This window comes from Ambystoma mexicanum (genome assembly GCF_040938575.1).
Source record: "Ambystoma mexicanum isolate Mex_15411 chromosome 12 unlocalized genomic scaffold, UKY_AmexF1_1 Mex_chr12_unloc.1, whole genome shotgun sequence".
Classification (NCBI taxonomy): domain Eukaryota; kingdom Metazoa; phylum Chordata; class Amphibia; order Caudata; family Ambystomatidae; genus Ambystoma; species Ambystoma mexicanum.
The window spans coordinates 7,659,988-7,668,616 of NW_027182322.1; the positions used below are offsets into that span (position 1 = coordinate 7,659,988).

Consider the following 8,629-nt stretch of genomic DNA (forward strand, 5'->3'; position numbering starts at 1 on the left):
AAGAGAACAAGAAGTTACACATGTTGGAAGTGAGGGTGAGACATTGAGGAGATATGATCCCGGTATGAAGCCGAGAGAAGGAGGAGGCGTGAACGTGCATCCATGTATGCAGGCGAGAAGGGAAGGAGCATTGGTCATGCATCCCTGCATGAGGCTGAGACAGGGAGGAGATATGATCCCCGTATGAAGCCGAGAGAAGGAGGAGGCGTGAACGTGCATCCATGTATGCGGGCGAGACAGGAAGGAGCGTTGGTCATGCATCCCTGCATGAGGGTGAGACAGGGAGGAGATATGATCCCTGTATGAAGCCGAGAGAAAGAGGAGGCGTGAACGTGCATCCATGTATGCAGGCGAGAAGGGAAGGAGCATTGGTCATGCATCCCTGCATGAGGGTGAGACAGGGAGGAGATATGATCCCCGTATGAAGCCGAGAGAAGGAGGAGGCGTGAACGTGCATCCATGTATGCGGGCTAGACAGGAAGGAGCATTGGTCATGCATCCCTGCATGAGGGTGAGACAGGGAGGAGATATGATCCCCGTATGAAGCCGAGAGAAGGAGGAGGCGTGAACGTGCATCCATGTATGCGGGCGAGACGGGAAGGAGCATTGGTCATGCATCCCTTCCTGAGGGTGAGACAGGGAGGAGATAAAATCCCAGTATGAAGCCGAGAGAACGAGGAGACATGAACGTGCATCCATGTATGCGGGCGAGAAGGGAAGGAGCATTGGTCATGCATCCCTGCATGAGGGTGAGACAGGGAGGAGATAAAATCCCTGTATGAAGCCCAGAGAACGAGGTGGCATGAACATGCATCCTTGTATGCAGGTGTGACATGGAGTCATCATGAACAGGCATCCCTTTATAAGGACATAACATGGAGGACGCATGAACATGAATGCCTGAATTTTATGGTGGTGGCCTTCGGGTGATTTGGCACGTGCAATCGGTGAAGAGCACTTCTCCTGCGCAAAAAAATAAATGTACTATTAGCACCCCGGAGGGAGCCTCTGCGCTTCTTATAGGGAGAAAACTCTGCAATGGAAGGGGACAGGGTCAATAACAGCTGTAAACTCTCACAAGACCATCACTGCTCTCACACTTTCCTGCTCTCAGGCTGGCGGGCCATTATCGGCCCTGGCTGCCGCACCATTGCCAGGTTTGTGTAACTATATTATTTCTAATTGGCTCCACTTTGATGACTTTCATTTGGATTCTGACTTGATTATTGAGATCTTAAATAAGTGACTGGGGATCAGGTGTCCACTTATTCTCATGGATAACATCACAACCAACCTTTAATTCAAACATGAGTCATGACATCACAGATGGAGTACAGCTTATGATAGAGGTGGAACGTCACATTGTAGCAGCCCAAGTAGCTCGCCGTGATCGATTGTAGCAGCCCAAGTAGCTCGCCGTGATCGTATAGTGGTTAGTACTCTGCGTTGTGGCCGCAGCAACCTCGGTTCGAATCCGAGTCACGGCATTGCGGTGAGGCAATGTCACGGCAGTTGGGCAGATATTTTAGAATTTCCATTAATACATTGGCAATCTCTGTGGAGGACTGAAACAATTCGATATGTCCTGTTACTGTTATGAACCTTTTGTTTCTTTAATGCTCTTTGCACACTTTTTCATCGGGTGACTGTAATGTATTTCAACCAAATCTAATTAAGAGCGCATTATGTGGTGACATTTGCAGTACATGAAACATTATAACACTGCCATTTACGTCAATAACCACTAGCTTGATTAAGACATATGTATTGCAGCGACAGTATTTCCCAGTTACAAATGGGAATAAAAACAACATCCGCGAGGGATTGAACCAACAACATTTAACTGATGTTGCCAATGGAGCGCGTTACAGAGAGCGCGAGGTCCCGCCTTTACAGTCACACGCTGATGATAATACAGATGTTTAAATAAACAGGAATATCTGTGGACTTGTGGTCTTTCTACATTGGGACTCATAGTCTAGTCCTAGGCTATTGTAGGCACTGGCGTATCTTTTAGTGGAATGAGAGGCATTCTGTAGTCGCGTGAAAGGACCTTTCAAGTCAATCTGATCTGTATTGTCCTGTGAAAAAAAGCGTTCTTAGACACAGTGAGGAGTTTTTGGGGATAATGGGAAAATCATTTCCAACTAAATGACAGGAATTTCTTAGTCCAATCATGAGGTGTGCTAGGCTTTTTTATACTGTGGCGGAAAGAGAGAGAGTATAACAGTCATTATAAATAAAGGGCCAAGGAAGTGACAGTTTATGGAAGGAACAATTTGCACATAGTTTTAGAATGTGGTCAGGAGGAGGACAATGTGCTTACACATATGAAACATTAGAAGGTAGACATTATGGAAGCACATATATTTCTTTATTTTTATTGTATTTGGGGAGAGGGGGTTAATATAGCACGTCCAATGTGGAAAAGTGCTTTCCATAGCACCTTGCAGGTGGGCGACATCTAGAGCTGTGCAGTAGCCACCCATGCCCCAGACGTCAAAGAGAACAAGAAGTTACACATGTTGGAAGTGAGGGTGAGACATTGAGGAGATATGATCCCCGTATGAAGCCGAGAGAAGGAGGAGGCGTGAACGTGCATCCATGTATGCAGGCGAGAAGGGAAGGAGCATTGGTCATGCCTCCCTACATGAGGGTGAGACAGGGAGGAGATATGATCCCCGTATGAAGCCGAGAGAAGGAGGAGGCGTGAACGTGCATCCATGTATGCGGGCGAGACAGGAAGGAGCGTTGGTCATGCATCCCTGCATGAGGGTGAGACAGGGAGGAGATATGATACCCGTATGAAGCCGAGAGAAGGAGGAGGCGTGAACGTGCATCTATGTATGCAGGCGAGAAGGGAAGGAGCATTGGTCATGCATCCCTGCATGAGGGTGAGACAGGGAGGAGATATGATCCCCGTATGAAGCCGAGAGAAGGAGGAGGCGTGAACGTGCATCCATGTATGCGGGCGAGACAGGAAGGAGCATTGGTCATGCATCCCTGCATGAGGGTGAGACAGGGAGGAGATATGATCCCCGTATGAAGCCGAGAGAAGGAGGAGGCGTGAACGTGCATCCATGTATGCGGGCGAGACGGGAAGGAGCATTGGTCATGCATCCCTTTCTGAGGGTGAGACAGGGAGGAGATAAAATCCCAGTATGAAGCCGAGAGAACGAGGAGACATGAACGTGCATCCATGTATGCGGGCGAGAAGGGAAGGAGCATTGGTCATGCATCCCTGCATGAGGGTGAGACAGGGAGGAGATAAAATCCCTGTATGAAGCCAAGAGAACGAGGTGGCATGAACATGCATCCTTGTATGCAGGTGTGACATGGAGTCATCATGAACATGCATCCCTTTATAAGGACATAACATGGAGGACGCATGAACATGAATGCCTGAATTTTATGGTGGTGGCCTTCGGGTGATTTGGCACGTGCAATCGGTGAAGAGCACTTCTCCTGCGCAAAAAAATAAATGTACTATTAGCACCCCGGAGGGAGCCTCTGCACTTCTTATAGGGAGAAAACTCTGCAATGGAAGGGGAAAGGGTCAATAACAGCTGTAAACTCTCACAAGACCATCACTGCTCTCACACTTTCCTGCTCTCAGGCTGGCGGGCCATTATCGGCCCTGGCTGCCGCACCATTGCCAGGTTTGTGTAACTATATTGTTTCTAATTGGCTCCACTTTGATGACTTTCATTTGGATTCTGACTTGATTATTGAGATCTTAAATAAGTGACTGGGGATCAGGTGTCCACTTATTCTCATGGATAACATCACAACCAACCTTTTATTCAAACATGAGTCATGACATCACAGATGGAGTACAGCTTATGATAGAGGTGGAACGTCACATTGTAGCAGCCCAAGTAGCTCGCCGTGATCGTATAGTGGTTAGTACTCTGCGTTGTGGCCGCAGCAACCTTGGTTCGAATCCGAGTCACGGCATTGCGGTGAGGCAATGTCACGGCAGTTGGGCAGATATTTTAGAATTTCCATTAATACATTGGCAATCTCTGTGGAGGACTGAAACAATTCGATATGTCCTGTTACTGTTATGAACCTTTTGTTTCTTTAATGCACTTTGCACACTTTTTCATCGGGTGACTGTAATGTATTTCAACCAAATCTAATTAAGAGCGCATTATGTGGTGACATTTGCAGTACATGAAACATTATAACACTGCCATTTACGTCAATAACCACTAGCTTGATTAAGACATATGTATTGCAGCGACAGTATTTCCCAGTTACAAATGGGAATAAAAACAACATCCGCGAGGGATTGAACGAACGACATTTAACTGATGTTGCCAACGGAGCGCGTTACAGAGAGCGCGAGGTCCCGCCTTTACAGTCACACGCTGATGATAATACAGATGTTTAAATAAACAGGCATATCTGTGGACTTGTGGTCTTTCTACATTGGGACTCATAGTCTAGTCCTAGGCTATTGTAGGCACTGGCGTATCTTTGAGTGGAATGAGAGGCATTCTGTAGTCGCGTGAAAGGACCTTTCAAGTCAATCTGATCTGTATTGTCCTGTGAAAAAAAGCGTTCTTAGACACAGTGAGGAGTTTTTGGGGATAATGGGAAAATCATTTCCAACTAAATGACAGGAATTTCTTAGTCCAATCATGAGGTGTGCTAGGCTTTTTTATACTGTGGCGGAAAGAGAGAGAGTATAACAGTCATTATAAATAAAGGGCCAAGGAAGTGACAGTTTATGGAAGGAACAATTTGCACATAGTTTTAGAATGTGGTCAGGAGGAGGACAATGTGCTTACACATATGAAACATTAGAAGGTAGACATTATGGAAGCACATATATTTCTTTATTTTTATTGTATTTGGGGAGAGGGGGTTAATATAGCACGTCCAATGTGGAAAAGTGCTTTCCATAGCACCTTGCAGGTGGGCGACATCTAGAGCTGTGCAGTAGCCACCCATGCCCCAGACGTCAAAGAGAACAAGAAGTTACACATGTTGGAAGTGAGGGTGAGACATTGAGGAGATATGATCCGTGTATGAAGCAGAGAGAAGGAGGAGGCGTGAACGTGCATCCATGTATGCAGGCGAGAAGGGAAGGAGCATTGGTCATGCATCCCTGCATGAGGGTGAGACAGGGAGGAGATATGATCCCCGTATGAAGCCGAGAGAAGGTGGAGGCGTGAACGTGCATCCATGTATGCGGGCGAGACAGGAAGGAGCGTTGGTCATGCATCCCTGCATGAGGGTGAGACAGGGAGGAGATATGACCCCGTATGAAGCCGAGAGAAGGAGGAGGCGTGAACGTGCATCCATGTATGCAGGCGAGAAGGGAAGGAGCATTGGTCATGCATCCCTGCATGAGGGTGAGACAGGGAGGAGATATGATCCCCGTATGAAGCCGAGAGAAGGAGGAGGCGTGAACGTGCATCCATGTATGCGGGCGAGACGGGAAGGAGCATTGGTCATGCATCCCTTCCTGAGGGTGAGACAGGGAGGAGATAAAATCCCAGTATGAAGCCGAGAGAACGAGGAGACATGAACGTGCATCCATGTATGCGGGCGAGAAGGGAAGGAGCATTGGTCATGCATCCCTGCATGAGGGTGAGACAGGGAGGAGATAAAAACCCTGTATGAAGCCAAGAGAACGAGGTGGCATGAACATGCATCCTTGTATGCAGGTGTGACATGGAGTCATCATGAACATGCATCCCTTTATAAGGACATAACATGGAGGACGCATGAACATGAATGCCTGAATTTTATGGTGGTGGCCTTCGGGTGATTTGGCACGTGCAATCGGTGAAGAGCACTTCTCCTGCGCAAAAAAATAAATGTACTATTAGCACCCCGGAGGGAGCCTCTGCACTTCTTATAGGGAGAAAACTCTGCAATGGAAGGGGACAGGGTCAATAACAGCTGTAAACTCTCACAAGACCATCACTGCTCTCACACTTTCCTGCTCTCAGGCTGGCGGGCCATTATCGGCCCTGGCTGCCGCACCATTGCCAGGTTTGTGTAACTATATTGTTTCTAATTGGCTCCACTTTGATGACTTTCATTTGGATTCTGACTTGATTATTGAGATCTTAAATAAGTGACTGGGGATCAGGTGTCCACTTATTCTCATGGATAACATCACAACCAACCTTTAATTCAAACATGAGTCATGACATCACAGATGGAGCACAGCTTATGATAGAGGTGGAACGTCACATTGTAGCAGCCCAAGTAGCTCGCTGTGATGTATAGTGGTTAGTACTCTGCGTTGTGGCCGCAGCAACCTCGGTTCGAATCCGAGTCACGGCATTGCGGTGAGGCAATGTCACGGCAGTTGGGCAGATATTTTAGAATTTCCATTAATACATTGGCAATCTCTGTGGAGGACTGAAACAATTCGATATGTCCTGTTACTGTTATGAACCTTTTGTTTCTTTAATGCTCTTTGCACACTTTTTCATCGGGTGACTGTAATGTATTTCAACCAAATCTAATTAAGAGCGCATTATGTGGTGACATTTGCAGTACATGAAACATTATAACACTGCCATTTACGTCAATAACCACTAGCTTGATTAAGACATATGTATTGTAGCGACAGTATTTCCCAGTTACAAATGGGAATAAAAACAACATCCGCGAGGGATTGAACGAACGACATTTAACTGATGTTGCCAATGGAGCGCGTTACAGAGAGCGCGAGGTCCCGCCTTTACAGTCACACGCTGATGATAATACAGATGTTTAAATAAACAGGCATATCTGTGGACTTGTGGTCTTTCTACATTGGGACTCATAGTCTAGTCCTAGGCTATTGTAGGCACTGGCGTATCTTTTAGTGGAATGAGAGGCATTCTGTAGTCGCGTGAAAGGACCTTTCAAGTCAATCTGATCTGTATTGTCCTGTGAAAAAAAGCGTTCTTAGACACAGTGAGGAGTTTTTGGGGATAATGGGAAAATCATTTCCAACTAAATGACAGGAATTTCTTAGTCCAATCATGAGGTGTGCTAGGCTTTTTTATACTGTGGCGGAAAGAGAGAGAGTATAACAGTCATTATAAATAAAGGGCCAAGGAAGTGACAGTTTATGGAAGGAACAATTTGCACATAGTTTTAGAATGTGGTCAGGAGGAGGACAATGTGCTTACACATATGAAACATTAGAAGGTAGACATTATGGAAGCACATATATTTCTTTATTTTTATTTTATTTGGGGAGAGGGGGTTAATATAGCACGTCCAATGTGGAAAAGTGCTTTCCATAGCACCTTGCAGGTGGGCGACCTCTAGAGCTGTGCAGTAGCCACCCATGCCCCAGACGTCAAAGAGAACAAGAAGTTACACATGTTGGAAGTGAGGGTGAGACATTGAGGAGATCTGATCCCCGTATGAAGCCGAGAGAAGGAGGAGGCGTGAACGTGCATCCATGTATGCAGGCGAGAAGGGAAGGAGCATTGGTCATGCATCCCTGCATGAGGGTGAGACAGGGAGGAGATATGATCCCCGTATGAAGCCGAGAGAAGGAGGAGGCGTGAACGTGCATCCATGTATGCGGGCGAGACAGGAAGGAGCGTTGGTCATGCATCCCTGCATGAGGGTGAGACAGGGAGGAGATATGATCCCCGTATGAAGCCGAGAGAAGGAGGAGGCGTGAACGTGCATCCATGTATGCAGGCGAGAAGGGAAGGAGCATTGGTCATGCATCCCTGCATGAGGGTGAGACACGGAGGAGATATGATCCCCGTATGAAGCCGAGAGAAGGAGGAGGTGTGAACGTGCATCCATGTATGCAGGCGAGACAGGAAGGAGCATTGGTCATGCATCCCTGCATGAGGGTGAGACAGGGAGGAGATATGATCCCCGTATGAAGCCGAGAGAAGGAGGAGGCGTGAACATGCATCCATGTATGCGGGCGAGACGGGAAGGAGCATTGGTCATGCATCCCTTCCTGAGGGTGAGACAGGGAGGAGATAAAATCCCTGTATGAAGCCGAGAGAACGAGGAGACATGAACGTGCATCCATGTATGCGGGCGAGAAGGGAAGGAGCATTGGTCATGCATCCCTGCATGAGGGTGAGACAGGGAGGAGATAAAATCCCTGTATGAAGCCAAGAGAACGAGGCGGCATGAACATGCATCCTTGTATTCAGGTGTGACATGGAGTCATCATGAACATGCATCCCTTTATAAGGACATAACATGGAGGACGCATGAACATGAATGCCTGAATTTTATGGTGGTGGCCTTCGGGTGATTTGGCACGTGCAATTGGTGAAGAGCACTTCTCCTGCGCAAAAAAATAAATGTACTATTAGCACCCCGGAGGGAGCCTCTGCACTTCTTATAGGGAGAAAACTCTGCAATGGAAGGGGACAGGGTCAATAACAGCTGTAAACTCTCACAAGACCATCACTGCTCTCACACTTTCCTGCTCTCAGGCTGGCGGGCCATTATCGGCCCTTTCTGCCGCATCATTGCCAGGTTTGTGTAACTATATTATTTCTAATTGGCTCCACTTTGATGACTTTCATTTGGATTCTGACTTGATTATTGAGATCTTAAATAAGTGACTGGGGATCAGGTGTCCACTTATTCTCATGGATAACATCACAACCAACCTTTAATTCAAACA

The 8,629-nt window shown here is 47.0% G+C and overlaps 2 non-coding genes across 2 annotated transcripts; both read left to right on the forward strand.

Moving 5' to 3' along the window:
* Window positions 1-1,415: 1,415 nt before the first annotated feature.
* TRNAH-GUG (transfer RNA histidin (anticodon GUG)) lies at window positions 1,416-1,487 on the forward strand. The gene has a single exon. It is a non-coding gene; the product is annotated as a tRNA-His (tRNA).
* A 2,398-nt stretch (window positions 1,488-3,885) lies between these two features.
* On the forward strand, window positions 3,886-3,957 carry TRNAH-GUG (transfer RNA histidin (anticodon GUG)). The gene has a single exon. It is a non-coding gene; the product is annotated as a tRNA-His (tRNA).
* Window positions 3,958-8,629: the final 4,672 nt, after the last annotated feature.